Source organism: Gossypium arboreum, chromosome 6 (assembly GCF_025698485.1).
Source record: "Gossypium arboreum isolate Shixiya-1 chromosome 6, ASM2569848v2, whole genome shotgun sequence".
NCBI classification, from domain to species: domain Eukaryota; kingdom Viridiplantae; phylum Streptophyta; class Magnoliopsida; order Malvales; family Malvaceae; genus Gossypium; species Gossypium arboreum.
In genome coordinates, this window is record NC_069075.1 from 51,679,299 (window position 1) to 51,699,557 (window position 20,259).

General features: G+C 33.4%; 1 non-coding gene across 1 annotated transcript; it reads right to left on the reverse strand.

Annotated features, from left to right (window-relative positions):
• Positions 1–19,151: 19,151 nt before the first annotated feature.
• LOC128294968 (small nucleolar RNA R71) lies at positions 19,152–19,258 on the reverse strand. The gene has a single exon (XR_008285275.1). It is a non-coding gene; the product is annotated as a small nucleolar RNA R71 (small nucleolar RNA).
• Positions 19,259–20,259: the final 1,001 nt, after the last annotated feature.

Consider the following 20,259-nt stretch of genomic DNA (forward strand, 5'->3'; position numbering starts at 1 on the left):
TGGTTTCGGGACCACAAAATCGAGCCACAAAAATAATTAATTGTTATATTTTATGCTTATTATTTATGAATAAGTATGTGTGAAAATTTCATGCTTTAATTTTGTCATTTGGATGTGAAATAAATAAAAAGGGGCTTATGTGAAAAATCTTGAAAATGTCATAGGTTAATTGGTAGTGGCTAAAAATTGCATGGTTTGAAGCATGAGGGACTTGCATGTCAAACATTCCTTTTTCTTGGGCAACGATGGGCATGAATGACACATTTTGGCATTTTGTATGTTATATTTTAGTTAAATAATATCAAATAGTTTTATAATAAATCAAGTTATTATATGTCATAAATTATAAGAGGAATTAAATAATTAAAAGGGGAGAAAAAAAAACAAAGTTGGGTCTTTTCTTCTCCTCCATTGCCGTAGCCTAAAGGGAGGGAGGAGAAAGTTTGGTTGCTTTGATTTTTTGCTTAGAAGATGCTAGAATGAGGTATGTATTGAATGATTCTTGAAAATCTATACATGTTTGAGATGATTAGTTCAAACTCTACTTATCCCATAGATTAAACTTAGAATTTTGAGGTTTGAGATTCGGTCAATAAGCTTGAAACTCATAGTAGTTTGTTTTGGTAAGCTTGGTATACGGATGATAGATGTGTTTTGGTTTTGGTTTGATAATGATGTTAATGATGGTGATTTTCGGTCATGCATTAACTTAAATTCTAAGTATGATTTATGGTATAATTTGTGTGATGGAATGGTCTTGAGATTTGGCTTGATTAAATGGGTAAAATGCTAAGTGTTTTAAAGATGATGTAATGGTTATTTCGGTTTATGTGAAGTAAATATAGATGATGGTTATAAGCTATTTTCTGATTTGATAATGGTGATTAAATCTTGTAGTTAAGTGTTTAGATATATATATATATATATATTAATAATGAATTTAGTTGTACTTGCTATGTGAGAAATGTGCAATGCTATAGGTATTTGATTATTAGATATGATTATTTTAAGTTTATTTGTAATGGTATGATTGCATTGATGAATTGGTTTGGAAATGGTGGGAAGAATTGGCTATTATGCTTGATACTAATGCCGAATATGAGAATGTTGTACTTGAAAAATGTAGGTGAGCATGACAAGTGTATTCGGCTTAGGGCATAAAGGATATGAAAATTTGGTATTTATTTTTGATTGTGTGTGTATGACCATGGATAATTGGCTGCACAAATATTATGAATACATAATGTATGTTAAATTTATTAAGCTACAAAACATTATACATGATCGGCCAATGTAAATTATTTGAGTAAAGTATATCTTGATGGTACATTTCGGCTAGTATAAAATGTATATGGATGTCGTATGACTATGTTTAATTTGGGAAGTAAATTGTTTGATTTAGCTCAAGAGCCTAGAGGATCAAAGTTGGATAAGGGAAAGGAAAAAGTGATCGAATAGCCGTCGTAATCGTTCGGCAACTTCCGAGGTAAGTTTTAAGTGATTAAACATTGAATAAATTCAATCATAATAGGACATAATAAGTTGATTTAATAAGATATGATGTGGCCATGATATGTCTTAAACTCAGATGGTAAGTTCATAAGTGTTTGGACTTGGAAATTTAAGAGCAAATTGTAATAACTTGCTTAGGACAGCAGCAGTAACGTGATTTTAGAAAATCACTATAAATTGTTGGTGTGGAATTATAGGCCGAATAAAATATGTAATCAAAGCTTAATTAGTCTAGTTTCTTATAAAAGAGACCGTGTAAGCAAAGAAATTTCCTATAAAGAGATATTTAAAGTTGTGTGATACAGTGTCAGAATGACTCCGAAATCCCCTGTTCTGTTTTTACAAAATCATTATAATTTGTACAAAAATGGTTATAAGATAACATTTATATGCTTAGACTCCTTAATTAGTATAGTTTCAAATGAAATCAAATAGAACATATTTTGAATTCTGTACAATGAGAAATTTGATTCGTAGTGAAGAGTGGTCAGATTAGTCAAACAGTGAAATAGGGGAAACTTTAAGAAAAATCTGGTATTGATTGGTCAAACGTAAAATTCTGAAAATTTTATGGATGGAAGATATATGAGTCTATATTCAGGAAAAATTAATGACAATTGATTTTGAGTTTTGTAGCTCCAGTTATAAATAATTTAGTGACTATTGCTCAGGAAAACAGCTTGTAGTGAATATGTGAATTTGTTGTAAACATTGATGAAATTATTTGAGTTGCTTATAAGCTATTGCTGAAATTGTTGTACAAGATAAATATATATATGTGTGGTAAAGCCGAATGGCTAATGTGAAATATGTATGAGATATGTATATGTGGTAAAGCCGAATGGCTAATGCAAAATATGTATGAGATATGTATGTGTGGTAAAGTCGAATGGCTAATGTGAAATATGTATGAGATATGTATATGTGGTAAAGCCGAATGGCTAGTGTGAAATATGTATGAGATATGTATACGTGGTAAAGCCGAATGGCTAGTGTGAAATATGTATGAGATATGTATAGGTGGTATAGCCGAATGGCTAATGCGAAATATGTATGAGATATGTATATGTGGTAAAGCCGAATGGCTAGTAATTCGGCTAGTGTGAAATATGTAGGAGATGTGTGTATATTGTGGCCGAATGACCAAATGTGAAAGGTGTGTATTATTAGATATTTGATGAGGCAAATGAATTACAAATATGACAGTCGATGTGAATGTTGTAACATGTGAATAAATGTACATGAAACTTGGAAATATATTCCGGGTAAGACCCGATGACTACGTGTGGAGATTTTGTCCGGGTAAGACCCGATAACTACGTGTGGGGACTATTCGAGCTAAAGGTTTCGCTGAAGATTCGAGTAAAGCATAAGATTATACGACTTCACAGTAACAATTAGTAATAAATACGTTCAATGCGTTAAGCTAGTCAGGTATGTATTTTGAGATTATATTTAAGCTTGATTTAAACTAAATCACAAGGTCGTTATGTGATGCATATGTGAGTAAAGCAATAAGACTGTTCTATGATTATTGTGCGTTTGGTCAATATGGAAAGTTAGGTGAAAATATGTAACGTACCTATGTTTATAAGAGATCACTATCAAGTGAGAATTTATCGCCTATTATATATGATGAGATGGGCATATTCGGTAAAGGGATGGTATGCCCAAGGAAGAGTGAAATAAAATACGAACAACTATGTTATAATTTGATTGTTATCTGTTGACACTTGCTTAAAACTTACTAAGCATTGTAATGCTTACTCCGCTTACTTTGTTTCCTCTGCTTTATAGATCTCATTTGGAAGCTACAGTGCTCGGGGATCGTCAAGAACTAGTCACACTATCACTATCCACCGCTTGTTATTGTTATGTTTTGAATTATTTTATGGCTCAGAAAGAATAGACCAAAGGGTCAAGAATATTTTGGTTAATGTATATAAGCCATGCGAAAATGGCATCTTTTGAATGTGTACTTATAGCGTTAAATTGTATCCCCGATCGTCTTTAGTATTTACCTAAAGGAACGTTCTTTATAAAAAAATATTCAAAATTTTTACTGTTCGGATATGAGTTTCAAGTCCGGTAATGCCCCTTTACCTATTCCGGCGACGGATATGGGATAGGGTGTTACATTTATTGGTATCGAGCTACGGTTTAGTCGATTCTAGGACTAACGTAGCACGCGATGAGTCTATTTATACATGCCATAAAGTGATAAAGTGATAGTGTGATGATTTTGACTATTAAAATGTGTTTGTTGTATTGTAATGAATTTTGATCCCGATCGAAATGTAGCAAGCTTCGACTATGAGAATTTGTGATATAACTTCACTTGGATATGCTTAAATTATTAAGTTGATCGTGCACGATCATGTACTCGTATTTGAATTTTGATATGGATTGAATTATAAGGGTATAAGTGATGCAATTTTGAAAGAGTGTTACGACTATAAATGTGATCTTTGTATGTGGCTATGGAACCGAAAGTTGAATGGTCGATAAGCATGTTGTGTTTGTATTCAAGTAATGTAAATGATATACTAATGTGTATTGTTATATATGTATATGTGCATGAGAATTGAGAGTTATATAGCGGGCTAAGTCCCAAGAGCATTCGTCTTTGGTGTTATGTCCGGCTAAGTCCCAAAGAGCATTCGTCTTTGGTGTTATGTCCTGCTAAGTCCCAAGAGCATTCGTCTTCTTTGTTATGTCCGGGCTAAGTCCCAAGAGCATTCGTGCTAGTGATATATCCAAAGCTAAGTCCCAAGAGCATTCGTGCTAGTGATATATCCGGGCTAAGTCCCAAAGAGCATTCGTGCTAGTGATATATCCGGGCTAAACCTCGAAGGCATTCATGCTGGAATTATGAGGCACTGTGTGTGCAAGTTCTTCAATCGAGTGCTAAGTGTGCGAGATTGGTAATTGAGGCACTATGTGTGAGAGTTCTTTAATTGAGGCACTATGTGTACGAGTTCTATAATCGAGCACTATATGTGTGCAAAATCAGTCAGTGGGCACTGCGTATGCGAAGTGTGTTTCATGTATGACCTCATGTGAGACGATGGCATTGATTTGTAATAGTAAGTAAGACCTAAAGAGAAAATTCGTTAAACGGACTAAACACTGGTGAACTAATTAGAGTCGGAAATTATACAACATTGTGCCAAATTGGTAATGAAATAAGTTCGAGACATTAAATTGACAAGGTATGTGATATATATATATACATTATAAATACGAGATTCTCGGTATATGCAATTATATGTGCTATTGTGAATAAACACTATTTTGTTAATCATGTTCAAGAAATTATTTTGACTAAGTTTCGACATTTGAAAGTTGGTAAGAATTTCTGATGAATGGTGATAATTTTGGATACATGAGTTATGTGCTAGAATAAATCTCATGCCAGAACATTATATTAGGCTTTATGCTTATTCGACTGTATACGGGTAATGTTAACTATGAAAGAATATGCTAAATGAAATAAATGTTCAGGTACGTGGAAGTTGATTTTTCCTTTGAAAATAAGTTAAGTTAAATATTGATGCAAGATGTTAACATAATCTCGTATCAGCTTATACATGTTGCTGAATTGAGAATTTAAAACTTTCAGCTACTGTATCAGTGGTTACTTGAAGTAGCCAAAGATAAAGGATAGTATTAAATTCTTATTGATAGTGATTTATTGATGAATGGGTGTGTGAAAGATTATCTAAGTTACATGTATAAAAAAAAAATACTTTCATAAGATGTTAAATGAGTGTTGTCATGAACCAAATGAATATATATATATATATATTTGAGTTATTCAGGCCTTGTGCCTAGTAGGTTTGGGACCGGTGAAGTGTATACTAGGCTAATAGCCTAATTAGTTGATGGCTGTCGAGTTTATTCGGACTTTGGGATTAAGTAGGCTAGAACTTGTGTATGGGGTTTGAGCCTATACCTAGTAGGTTCAGACCGATGAGTAAATTGTGTTATACTTATTTTTTATTACCGAAATGAAAAGTAAGTGAGTAAATGTCAATTTTGTGGATCTCTGTGATTTATTATGATCAAACTAAGAAAGTTTTGTTAGTTAAAGCACTGAAGCGTAAGTTCGGAGTAGGGGAAACTAGGTGGATCTAGAGAACACAACGAGAGAAAGTTACCCTATCTTATTTTCCGGTAAGATTTTCAGGGACGAAAATCCCTAAAGGGGGGGAGAGTTGTGACACCCCTAATTTGACCCTAGTCGAAAAGTGGTTTCGGGACCACAAAACCGAGCCACAAAAATAATTAATTGTTATATTTTATGCTTATTATTTATGAATAAGTATGTGTGAAAATTTCATGCTTTAATTTTGTCATTTGGATGTGAAATAAATAAAAAGGGGCTTTTGTGAAAAATCTTGAAAATGTCATAGGTTAATTGGTAGTGGCTAAAAATTGCATGGTTTGAAGCATGAGGGACTTGCATGTCAAACATTCCTTTTTCTTGGTAGTGGACTGACAGCGATGGGCATGAATGACACATTTTGGCATTTTGTATGTTATATTTTAGTTAAATAATATCAAATAGTTTTATAATAAATCAAGTTATTATATGTCATAAATTATAAGAGGAATTAAATAATTAAAAGGGAGAAAAAAAACAAAGTTGGGTCTTTTCTTCTCCTCCATTGCCGTAGCCTAAAGGGAGGGAGGAGAAAGTTTGGTTGCTTTGATTTTTGGCTTAGAAGATGGCTAGAATGAGGTATGTATTGAATGATTCTTGAAAATCTATGCATGTTTGAGATGATTAGTTCAAACTCTACTTATCCCATAGATTAAACTTAGAATTTTGAGGTTTGAGATTCGGTCAATAAGCTTGAAACTCATACTAGTTTGTTTTGGTAAGCTTGGTATATGGATGATAGATGTGTTTTGGTTTTGGTTTGATAATGATGTTAATGATGGTGATTTTCGGTCAAGCATTAACTTAAATTCTAAGTATGATTTATGGTATAATTTGTGTGATGAAATGGTCTTGAGATTTGGCTTGATTAAATGGGTAAAATGCTAAGTGTTTTAAAGATGATGTAATGGTTATTTCGGTTTATGTGAAGTAAATATAGATGATGGTTATAAGCTGTTTTCTGATTTGATAATGGTGATTAAATCTTGTAGTTAAGTGTTTAGATATATATATATATATTAATAATGAATTTAGTTGTACTTGCTATGTGAGAAATGTGCAATGTTATAGGTATTTGATTATTAGATATCGTTATTTTAAGTTTATTTGTAATGGTATGATTGCATTGATGAATTGGTTTGGAAATGGTGGGAAGAATTGGCTATTATGCTTGATACTAATGCCGAATATGAGAATGTTGTACTTGAAAAATGTAGGTGAGCATGACAAGTGCATTCGGCTTAGGGCATAAAGGATATGAAAATTTGGTATTTATTTTTGATTGTGTGTGTATGACCATGGATAATTGGCTGCACAAATATTATGAATACATAATGTATGTTAAATTTATTAAGCTACAAAACATTATACATGATCGGCCAATGTAAATTATTTGAGTAAAGTATATCTTGATGGTACATTTCGCTAGTATAAAATGTATATGGATGTCGATGACTATGTTTAATTTGGGAAGTAAATTGTTTGATTTAGCTCAAGAGCCTAGAGGATCAAAGTTGGATAAGGGAAAGGAAAAAGTGATCGAATAGCCGTCGTAATCGTTCTGCAACTTTCGAGGTAAGTTTTAAGTGATTAAACGTTGAGTAAATTCAATCATAATAGGACATAATGAGTTGATTTAATAAGATATGATGTGGCCATAATATGTCTTAAACTCAGATGGTAAGTTCATAAGTGTTTGGACTTGGAAATTTAAGAGCAAATTGTAATAACTTGCTTAGGATAGCAGCAGTAACGTGATTTTAGAAAATCACTATAAATTGTTGGTGTGGAATTATAGGCCGAATAAAATATGTAATCAAAGCTTAATTAGTCTAGTTTCTTATAAAAGAGACCGTGTAAGCAAAGAAATTTCTTATAAAGAGATATTTAAAGTTGTGTGAAACAGTGTCAGAATGACTCCGAAATCCCCTGTTCTGTTTTTAGAAAATCATTATAATTTGTACAAAAATGGTTATAAGATAAAATTTATATGCTTAGACTCCTTAATTAGTATAGTTTCAAATGAAATCAAATAGAACATATTTTGAATTCTGTACAATGAGAAATTTGATTCGTAGTGAAGAGTGGTCAGATTAGTCAAACAGTGAAACAGGGGAAACTTTAAGAAAAATCTGGTATTGATTAGTAAAACGTAAAATTATGAAAATTTTATGGATGGAAGATATATGAGTCTATATTCAGGAAAAATTAACAGCAATTGATTTTGATTTTTGTAGCTCCAGTTATAAATAATTTAGTGACTATTGCTCAGGAAAACAGCTTGTAGTGAATATGTGAATTTGTTGTAAACATTGATGAAACTATTTGAGTTGCTTATAAGCTATTGCTGAAATTGATGTAAAAGATAAATATAAATATGTGTGGTAAAGCCGAATGGCTAATGTGAAATATGTATGAGATATGTATATGTGGTAAAGCCGAATGGCTAATGCGAAATATGTATGAGATATGTATGTGTGGTAAAGCCGAATGGCTAATGTGAAATATGTATGAAATATGTATATGTGGTAAAGCCGAATGGCTAGTGTGAAATATGTATGAGATATGTATAGGTGGTAAAGCCGAATGGCTAATGCGAAATATGTATGAGATATGTATATGTGGTAAAGCCGAATGGCTAGTGATTCGGCTAGTGTGAAATATGTAGGAGATGTGTGTATATTGTGGCCGAATGACCAAATGTGAAAGGTGTGTATTATTAGATATTTGATGAGGCAAATGAATTACAAATATGACAGTCGATGTGAATGTTGTAACATGTGAATAAATGTACATGAAACTTGGAAATATATTCCGGGTAAGACCCGATGACTACGTGTGGAGATTTTGTCCGGGTAAGACCCGATAACTACGTGTGGGGACTATTCAAGCTAAAGGTTTCGCTGAAGATTTGAGTAAAGCATAAGATTATACGACTTTACAGTAACAATTGGTAATAAATACGTTCAATGCGTTATGCTGGTCAGGTATGTATTTTGAGATTATATTTAAGCTTGTTTTTGACTAAATCACAAGGTCGTTATGTGATGCATATGTGAGTAAAGCAATAAGACTGTTCTATGATTATTGTGCGTTTGGTCAATGTGGAAAGTTAGGTGAAAATATGTAATGTACCTATGTTTATAAGAGATCACTATCAAGTGAGAATTTATCTGCCTATTATATATGATGAGATGGGCATATTCGGTAAAGGGATGGTATGCCCGAAGGAAGAGTGAAATAAAAATACGAACAACTATGTTATAATTTGATTGTTATCTGTTGACACTGCTTAAAACTTACTAAGCATTGTAATGCTTACTCCGTTTACTTTGTTTCCTCTATTTTATAGACCTCATTTGGAAGCTACAGGCTCGGGGATCGTCAGCAACTAGTCACACTATCACTATCCACTGCTTGTTACTGTTATGTTTTGAATTATTTTATGGCATGTAAAGAATAGACCAAAGGGTCAAGAATATTTTGGTTAATGTATATAAGCCATGCGAAAATGGCATCTTTTGAATGTGTACTTATAGCGCTTAAATTGTATCCTGATCGTCTTTAGTATTTACCTAAAGGAACGTTCTTTATAAAAAAAATATTCAAAATTTTTACTGTTCGGATATGAGTTTCAAGTCCGGTAATGCCCCTTTACCTATTCCGGCGACGGATACGGGATAGGGGTGTTACACTAAGGCCCAGTTTATTGTAATCTGAAAAGGGCTCTGGCCCAGTACCACTATTACCTGAATGGGCTTAGGCCCAATGGGCTTGAGCTAACTTGGGCTTTGAATGGGTTTTCCTTACACACTGAGTTTCCCCAAACCCACCCTTTCTTTAACCTTGCAAGTGAGCCTTGATGTGGGTGACTTGGGGCCAGAGGGGATTCAGAGTGGCCATGGTGAATACTTTTGGGTTTGAAAAAGAGACTGGTTTTCTTAAGTTATTTTTAATTACTATTTAATTTTTGGGTTGTAATAAGGCCATTTTAACTTTATTTTCTTCTTTGATTTTCTGGGAATATATTATTTTAAACAACTTTAAATTGATGGATAATAATTCAAATGGGCTAGACTTAGGGCGTGATTTCAAAACGATACTTGTTTTTTTTTTAAATAACACGACGTCACGAATACTCGATTTACCAAAGATAACCACTCAAAGAAATTTCAACTTGTTATAACCAAGTGTGGCAATGGATGTGGACATGTCTAGGATTGGATCCAATCAGAGAGCTTGGTACTTAAGCAGCCTTCATGGCTCACCTCCTCTGTTATGGATACCTACCTGGTGCCCAACTTCCATTCACTTGGTTAGTTTAACAAAAGTCGGCTTTTAAAACACTAAAAAGGGAACACGGGTTTTTGACTTCAATATGGCACGTTGGATTCGGCCTTAACGTCTGGGCCGGGTTTGGGGGTGTTACAAATTGTTTATCTCGCAAAGTCTGTAACACAAGTCTCATATGTTCGGCATGCTCAGCTTTATCACGGGAATAGATAAAAATATCATCTATAAACACAACCACAAATCGATTCAGTTACTGTCTGAAGATCCAATTCATCAAATCGATCAGGTGCATTAGTAAGTTTGAAAGGCATAACTAGAAACTCGTAATGTTCATACCTCGTTCGAAAAGCAGTCTTTGGCACATCGGAGTCTTTAACTCGCAACTGATAGTAGCCTGATCTTAAATCTATCTTTGAAAACATTGTATCCCCTTTCAGCTGAACGAACAAGTCGTCAATCCGTGGCAACGAATACTTATTCTTCATAGTCATCTTATTGAGCTGTCTATAATCGATGCACATTCTCATAGTTTTGTCTTTCTTTTTTCACAAATAAAACTGGTGCACCCTAGGGAGAGAAACTCGACCGCGCGAAACCTCTATCTATCAACTCTTGCAACTGAGCTTTCAATTCTTTTAATTTAGTAGGTGCCATTCTGTACGGAGCTATCGATATTGGAGTTGTCCCCGACACTAATTCAATACCAAACTCTACTTCTCGAATAGGTGGCAAACCCGACAATTCTTCAAGAAACACATCCGGATACTCGCACATAAAAGGTACTGATTCAATCTTTCTTTCTACCATTTTACTATCAAGCACATAGGGAAAATAAGCTTTACAACCTTTTCTCACATATTTCTGAACTAACATCGAAGATATCACTGTTAGTAAACCATTAAAATCATTAGATTCAATCCGAATAATCTCATTATTCTGGCACCATAAATTAATAGTCTTTCTCCTGTAATTTACAACAGCATCATGGAAAGTCAACCAGTCCATACCCAGAATTATGTCGAATTCATCAAATGGCAAGAACATCAAATCAGTCGAAAAGCACAAATCTCAAATCATCAAGGAACAATTCTTACACACTTTATCAATCATAACACACCGGCCCGAGGGGTTCGATACTCTAATCATAAACTCAGTAGACTCAACAGGCAAAGTCTTACTGAATACTAAAGTCTCACACGCATAAGAATGAGTCGAACTAGGATCAATCAATGCAATTACACTAGTATCATAGAGAGTGAATGTACCAGTAATAACATCTGGGGATGAGGCCTCCTCGCGTGCGTGAATAGCATAGGCTCTGGCAGGTGTACGAGCCTTGGATTTAACTACTGTATTTTTAGTCCCTCTCTGACTGCTACTCACATTACTCATATTTCTGAGTGCTCTACCCCGAGCTGCAGTGTTACCCGATCTCGTATTTTGTACTGGATTTTATTCAGCTAACTCAGGGCATTCACGAATAAAATGATCCATCGATCTGCATTTAAAACAAGTCCGATCATGCAATCTACAACTGCCAGGATGTCGTTTACCACAATTTTTACACTCGGGTTGATTCGATCTAACATTACCAACACTAGCTACTGAGGTAGCTCTTGAACTCACAGGTCGTATATCCCAATCCCATCTAGAATAACCCGAAGTAGCCTTAGAACGGCTAAAATCATCTCAGAACTTCTTTGATGCTGACTGAAATAACTTACTCAATGATCTCTTACGTGAATCTCTAGCTTCAAAGTCAGCTTTTCTTTTCTCTTTCTCGAGGTCTTCGACTTTGTAGGCCGCTCGACCAGTACACGAACTCTTTTATTTCAAGTATACCAACTAGCAGTTTAATGTCTTCGTTCAACCCATCTTCGAATCTTTTACACATTATAGCTTCGATTGAAACAAATTCTCCGACATATCGACTGAGTTTGACGAATTTTCGCTCATATTCTGTCACTGCCACCCGACCCTGTTTCAACTCCAAACATTCTTTGCTTTTCTGGTCAATAAATCTCTGGCTAATACATTTCTTACAGAACTCAGTCTGGAAGAAGTCCCTGGTCACCCGTTCTTTCAGAACCACCGATATGAGTGTATTCCACCAGTGATATGCAGTATCTCTAACAAAGATATAGCACATTTTAGACATTCATCTAGGGTATAAGATAACTCATCAAACATGCGGATAGTATTATCAAGCCAGAATTCAGCTTGCTCAGCATCATCATCATCAGTAGCTCTGAATTCTTCAGCCCCATGTTTTCTGATTTTATCAACAGGAGGCTTATGTAATCTCAATGGATCACTCACTTGGGGCATAGCAGGTATCAGAGAAGGATTAATCAGGGGTGGAGGTTGTTGTACAGCCGGATTAGTCCAGATATAGTGAGTAAACCAGTCGTTCATCATTTGATAAAAGGCTTGCTTAGTCTTTCCCTCTTGATTGCTCAAGGTCAGTCGAGAATCAACCAGCGCTGTCCCTTGCACGGGAGCAGGCGCTATACTCTTGACATCATCAGATACGGTTCTGTCGGGATCCATTTACTATACGAAAACACATTTTCAAATGGCAGAAGTCATTACACTATCACGGTATATAATATGGCATGTATAGCTAGATTCACACGCGCTACGTTAGTCCTAGAATCGACTAAATCGTAGCTCTGATACCAATCAAATGTAACACCCCTAACTCGTATCCGTTATTCAAATAGGGCTACGAGGCATTACCGAAAAAGATGCAACTTTTATGCATTCACACAATCATTCAGATTAAATTCGAAAACATACATTTAAAACTTTAGTTTAACAAATCTTGAATCATTAATACACAAAGCACAAAACAATTTATTAGAGTCACATATAACCATTTGATTATCTTATAGCATGAACTACTTTTCATATGGTCAATTTCCAATATAATAACTGAAAGATAAAACATGCTAAATACAAATGCTTTATTCAATGTCTACTTTTATTTTACCTATTACTTTACATGCATGAAACATTTCATATAACCAAACCAATAAGTTACTCACAAAACCAATTACACATGATCATATCATTTTGACCAAACCGAACATATATACATCACAAAAAACTCATATTACCTTTTTGTTTTACCAATACAAAATTCACTATTCATTTGGTCATTTATTTCAATGCATTACCCGAATATAAACATACTTAATAATCATACTATGTTCAAGGTTAGCTTTTCTTCATTTTACCCTATCATTTCATATGTGTATAACCTTCCATGGAAATGAATTAATATACATATGTACCAACCATAATTTACGCATCAAATCAAATACATTACAAATATATTTTATCATATACACAAATATCATATCAAAACATTATATACTTATACAAATGTCGAATCAAGATTATTATTACCAAATCACAACTAGTTCATAACCATCATTCATATTTTATCACCTAACCAAATACAAATATATTTATCCAAACACAAAACTTACATACCATGTAATAAATATATCAAAATAAACTCTTACCATGTTCGGACATAACTAAATATCCATTGATGCTAAATCACATGTAACACATTAACCAAACATATCAACCAAGTTTACGTGTATATTTTATCTTAGCATGAATCATAGTCGAATCAACCAAACATACTTATGAATATATACCATGGCCGATTCATCAACCACATCCAAATTTACCAACCATTATCAATACATATAACACATATAAACTTAACTAAAGTTTCACATACTTTCATAGCATATTAGCCATTTTCGCATGGTTTAATATATACATAAACCAAAATCCAACATTTCAAAATATAATCAAGCCTATACATGCCATAGGTTCGAAAATTTAGCTTATAAAAATATCGAAACATAGTCAATAGTGTGATAGACTTTGCTGATGATCCCTAGGCTCATAACTGGATCTTGAAATCTATAAAACAGAGGCAAACATAACACACAGTAAGCTATTTAAGCTTAGAAAGTCATAAGCAAATAAACAATTAAATGACATAATCAACTCGCTTATACCAAACCAAATTATACAATCATAATTACATATAATCTCAAGCTTAGTATTACATATATAACATATGCTTTCTTAAATAATCTCATCTTAGCTGAATGTACATCTTTATAAATATTCAAAGTATCATTCAATATCAAAGACAAAATATCATTTCATAACCGAATATATTTATACACATACTCGTATACTCATGAATCTAAATTTAACATCATATACATATACATAATATAGGGCCGAATATATTTCACCAGTACACATATGCTCACATTAGCAACTTATATAATTTGCATCACATATCAATGGCCAACTTACCTTATTTTCAAATAGGTAATCAACTAACTGAAACCTGTTCATTTTAGCTCTTTTTACACCTTTGATCACAGCTTATCATTGCCCGTTGAACCATTTGGAATTGAATAGGATACTCGGATATCACTTATATAGAACAATGCCAACGTCCCAGATGTGGTCTTACATGCTATCTCATATCGTTGCCATTGTCCCAGACAGGGTCTTACACGAATCAAATACGATACCGATGTCCCAGACATGGTCTTACTCGTAACCACATATCGATGCCAACGTCCCAGATGTGGTCTTACTTGAGAACACATATAAAAAATCTTATGTCATGACATATGTATCCTAGCTATTCCTAAGGTTCGTACGGGACTTTCGGACTTCATAGCTTGGTCAAAACAAATTCATAAACATAATTTCCAAGCTTATTTGCATTCGGCTAACATATATATAATTTCACATGTTTCATTTCATCATATAAATCTTATATTTATTCAAAATTAACAATGCTTATTTGCTTATAAACTTAACCCGGGTGATGAAAATCGGAACGCGATGACTAGTCGAAAATTTTAGTTTTCCCCTGATCAAAATCTGATTTCTTTGGTTCTTGACTAAACATATTCAAATTAAACTAATTCAAACATATTTTCACTCAATTTAGTCCAAAAACACATAAATTTGCAAATTACTATTTTACCCCTGACATTTTGCACTTTTTACAATTTAGTCCAAATTGCTCAAAACACAAAACATGCAAAATTTGCATATAACATGCTTAGGCCGAATCTTCCTTGTGTTCATATAAGTCCATATATTTCATTTATTTCACATTTTAGTTCTTCAATTTATTATTTTTTCAATTTAGTTCTAATTACTCAAAATCATAAAAAATTCCAATACAAAACATGTTAATCCAAAACATATCTTTCATATTTCATCAACTAACATCACATAGATCAAATATTCATCAATGGCCTAACTCAAAATATTCATCAAAATAAAAAACTCAAGCATGGGCTTTGTAGATAACATAGTAACGATCTCAAAAACGTAAAAATTATCAAAAACCGAGCTAGAACTCACTTTGAATCAAGCTTCAATAATGTCGAACCCGTAAATTCTTTATTTTATTTTTTTATTTTCTTTAGTTTCAGCAAGAACAAAGTATGAACACTTATGTTATATTTTATGTCTTATTTAATATATGTTATTATACATTTTACCAAATAAACCTTTATTAATTAATATAAAACCATTATATATTAAGGTCAAGACCGTCCATATCATTATATCATGGGCTAATTGCAACAAAAATGCCTCAATTTTAAAAAACAACAACTATTTGGCCCTTTCATAATTAACCACCAAAATTTCATTTTATGCGATTAAGTCCTTTTATTTAATCGGGCACTCAAACGACAAAATTAAAGTACGAAAATTTCACACATATAAATTCACACATAATAAACATAGAAAATAATTTTAAAATACTTTTTTGACTCAGATTCGTGGTCTCGAAACCACCGTTCTGAATAGGGTCTAAATCGGGTTGTTATACTTATGGTAGTTATATCAAAAATTTGTGGTAGTTTTATTTTATTTAAATCAAATGGAGTTATAACTTGAAAAGAAGTTGAAGCATAAAATGTGTAAGCATAAACTAGAGATTGTTTTAAATTAATTATCACTTAATTAGTGCCATAGTTATATATCAATTAGAATTTAAGTTTAGCTCTATAAATAGCACTCAATAGTTAGACATTTCAATAAAGTAGCATCCAAGAAAAATCATCGGTAAAAAATTTGACAAAAAATGGATATAGTTAGTATTAATCAGTCAGAAGTATCTACAAAAAGAATTAATGTATTAAAGTTATGATTCTTTTAAGAGAGATGGAAGATCATTTTAATTGATGATGCAATAATATAATTTATAATTTAAAAAAATTCTTAAGTTGTTTATATTGTGTGAAGCAAACACTCTTTTATCCTTTATTATTATTGGTTTGGTGTAGGTGAAAATTATTTTCAACAAAAAAATATTTTTGTAGTAAAAAAAATTATTTGAAAGCTCCAAAAGAGCTTATTTATCAATATTTGAAAGAACAAAATTTGTCACATCCGGAACTCTTAAAGACCTACACTCAAAGCAGAGTTAGGGAGCCAATTGTACAGAAATAGAAATTTGCAAGCTCTAATGAAATATTTAGAAACTTAAGTGGCTGTTGGGAATTCTTAGATTTCAATCATGTTTTAGTTAGATTAGAATCAGTCGATTCCATAGTAAGAGACAAAAGATTAGGATTGAGTGGTGATATTGGTCTGTGGAGAACGTAGCAATGAGTATATATAGAGGTGTGTCTAAGAAATAAAAATCTTCTAAGTTCTATTTAAAAATTTTCCTCTCTATAGCATCATCTTCTTCAACCACTCTAAAGAAGAATAGGATATAGCTAAAAAAAGCTCTGCATGTCGCAACAGTCGTGTGATTAAAGTCTGCTGGTAGAGAAATTGAAGAACTTGTAAGTTTCCTTACCTCTCTATACTTGTTGATTGGAGAGAAAAGTAGAGTAAGAATTCTTAAAAGGTTTTGAATAATTATGGGTTTTGTGTTTTAAAGGTTAACCACTTTTAGGGTCAACATCATCAGCTACAGCTCTGTTGGGATCTATTTACTATATGAAGGAACATTTCAAATGTCAGAAGTTGATAAACCGTAATTTATACATATTTTTACCCCATGCTTAACACATTTTATGGATAATTTCTCCTTAGATTTGGTGAATTCAATGCTCCTAATCCTTTAATTTCATGTTTTATACTTAGGTGAGCATAGAAGAGTAAAAGGACCGAGAAAAGGGCCAAAAACGGAGAAAATGAGCCAACATGGAAAATCAGCACGGCCTAGAGTTCACCACACGGGTAGACCACATGCCCGTGTAGGTTTAACAGGCTTTAGCACGGCCTGAACCTCTCACACGGGTTGACTACACGGCCGTGTCCCTTTGGCAAGGTCGAAGAACGATTTACACGGGTAGATCACATGTCTGTGCCCATTTAACAGCCTTGACCACGGCCTTAAGTAATCGCACACGGGCATGTCCCTGCTGAGGCCAAGTTTTTTCCAATTCAAAAAAGGTCAATTTTGAGGGCTCTTAGGCATTCCAAAGCCTATTTAAACACCTGAGGAGGCACTTAGACGGGAGGACACAGAGTAGGAAGCAAGGAATTACTCAAGGAAAGCTGATTGATCCATCTCAAGAGCCGGATTCATCATCAAGACTAGAGATCTCCGCTCAAGTTCCTTCAGGAGTTTTGGGTTTTCTTATGTTTTGTTATCTTTATGCTTTTGAGATGGTTTCTTTCATAAATATGAACTAAACCCCGTAAATACCTAAGGGGAATGAAACCTAAGACAGATCTTGTTATTATTATCTGAATTGTATGATAAATATTTGACTTGTTCTTAATTATGTATTCTTAATTCTTGTTTTAATATTCTAGGATATTGATTCAAGTTAGCGCTCTTATTCAGAGGAGGAATAGACCCTGTCTAAGACTAAAAGCGGAGTTGATTGCGCGCCTAGAGATAGGGTGAGAAGATTTTGCCAAATTAGGGTGAAACCTAATAAGGGAATCCATAAATCGAGTTAATGCAACTCTAAGGTGTTAATTAGAAATAGATTTCAATTATTCAACCTAGGGTTAGAAGTTATTAGTCTCGAGAGAGATAATAATATAACTTAGGGATTTCTACGGATCAAGTCAAATGAACAAATCGTCTGATTTATAGTCAAATAACAAGTGAAGTCTAGGTGGATTTTTCCTTAGGTATTGTCTCAATCAATCGAATTTTCCCAAAAGTATTTTATCGAGTTTTCTTTCTCTGCATTCTTAGTTAGTAATTAGTTTAGATAACCAAACCTCTTAATTTTTAGGCTAGATAATAAAAATGAAGTAAATACTAGTACTCGTAGTTCCTTTGGGTTCGACAATCTGGTCTTGCGGAACTACACTACTGTTCAATAGGTACACTTGCCTTAATCGTGATAATAAGTTAGTCTCAAGAACATTTCTTTTATAAATCTTTAAAACCTGTTACGAATATCACTCATCAAGTTTTTGGCGTTGTTTCCGGGGAACTATGATATTAGGAACACTCGATTTTTATTACTTTAGCCATTTTACTTTTATTGCAATTTAATAATTTTTTCTAATCCTTCATTTATTTTCTTCTTACAGGTTTTTCTAGTTTATGACCAGAAGAAACCCGTCAGGACCACTACTTTTTGATGGTGAGATCAACCAAACAGTTCACAGAAATCGAAGAGAAATAAGGCGAAGCCTAAGATACACAGAGGACGAGCAAGAGGACGATACTTCAACCACAACCGAGGAGATGGTTGAAAACCAAGAAAATCCACTACCTCCTGTGATTGCTACTGATCCAGTAAATCAGAATCCTGCTCCACGCACTATGTATGATTATACTAAACCTAATTTAATAGGAACTGAGTCAAGTATAGTTAGACATGCTATTGCTGCAAATAATTTTGAACTAAAACCTAACACAATTCAAATGATACAATAGTTTGTTTAGTTTGATGGTTTGCAGGATGAGGATCCCAACGATCACTTGGCAAATTTCCTAAAATTTTACGATACCTTAAAAATTAATGGCGTTTCTGATGATGCCATTTGCCTTCGGTTGTTTCCATTTTTGTTAAGGAATAAGGCTCAACAATGGTTGAACTCGTTACCACGAGGGTCAATCACTACTTGGGAACAAATGATCGAAAAGTTTTTATTAAAATATTTTTCGCCAGCTAAAACAACCAAATTACGTAATGATATCTCTTCTTTTGTTCAGATGGATTTAGAAACACTCTACGATGCATGGGAGAGATACAAGGACCTTTTGAAAAGGTGCCCTCACCGTGGGTTTGTAATATCCCGAATTAGGGCCTAATCAGAATAGTGGTTTCGTGACCACAAATCTAAGATAGAAATAATTATTTATAATTATTTTGATGTTTATGATATGATTGCATGATTGTGTGAAACTTTCGTGATGAAATCCTATGCCTAAAGTGCTTAAATTGAAATTAGGGACTAAATCGAATAATTTGCAAAACTTGCATTCTAGGAGTTTTTAGTATGAAATTGTTTTGGAATATTAATGAGGAGGTCTTAAATAGCAATTTGACCAATTTCTAAGTCTATGGACAAAAATTGGACATGGATGGAATTTTTGGAAAGTTTAGTAGTAAAGGCATTTTGGTCATTTAGTTATTAAAATGAATTAAAAACAAAATTAAAAGCCAATTTTTGTCCATCTTCATCATTAGGCCAATATTTCAAGGGTTCTCCATAGTTAGGGTTTGTTTCAAGCTTTCAAGCTCCATAGTAAGTGATTCCACGCCCCATTTTTAATGTTCTTTACGTTTTTGGAATCCCAGTAGCTCGATTAAGCTTATGCTAGCAATAATTCAACCTAGGGTTCATATTTGGAAAAATACCCATAGGTGAAATTTGTGTAATTTGGTGTTTTATGATAGAATATGAGGTTTTAAATTATGTTAGACAACTTGTACTACTCGGTTTTAAGCGAAAACGAGTAAAAGGGCTTAATCGGTAAAAATACCTAATAGTCATAAGTACATGTTAGAGTGTGAATGTGATGTTTCCATAGAAGGGAAAAATGATCAGCATGTCATAAAAAATAAGAATAAGGGATGAAGTTTAATTCCCGAGCCTAGGGGCAAAAGTGTAATTATGCAAAAGTTTAGGGGCAAAAATGTAATTTTGCCAAAGTTCATATTAAATGCTGTTTTGATGAATGTATGTATTAAATAAGATTAATTTGGCATTATAGATCAAGAGAAACAAGATTCAAGTCGCGATCGAGGGAAAAATAAAATTTACAAAAAATAGGCTCGATTGCT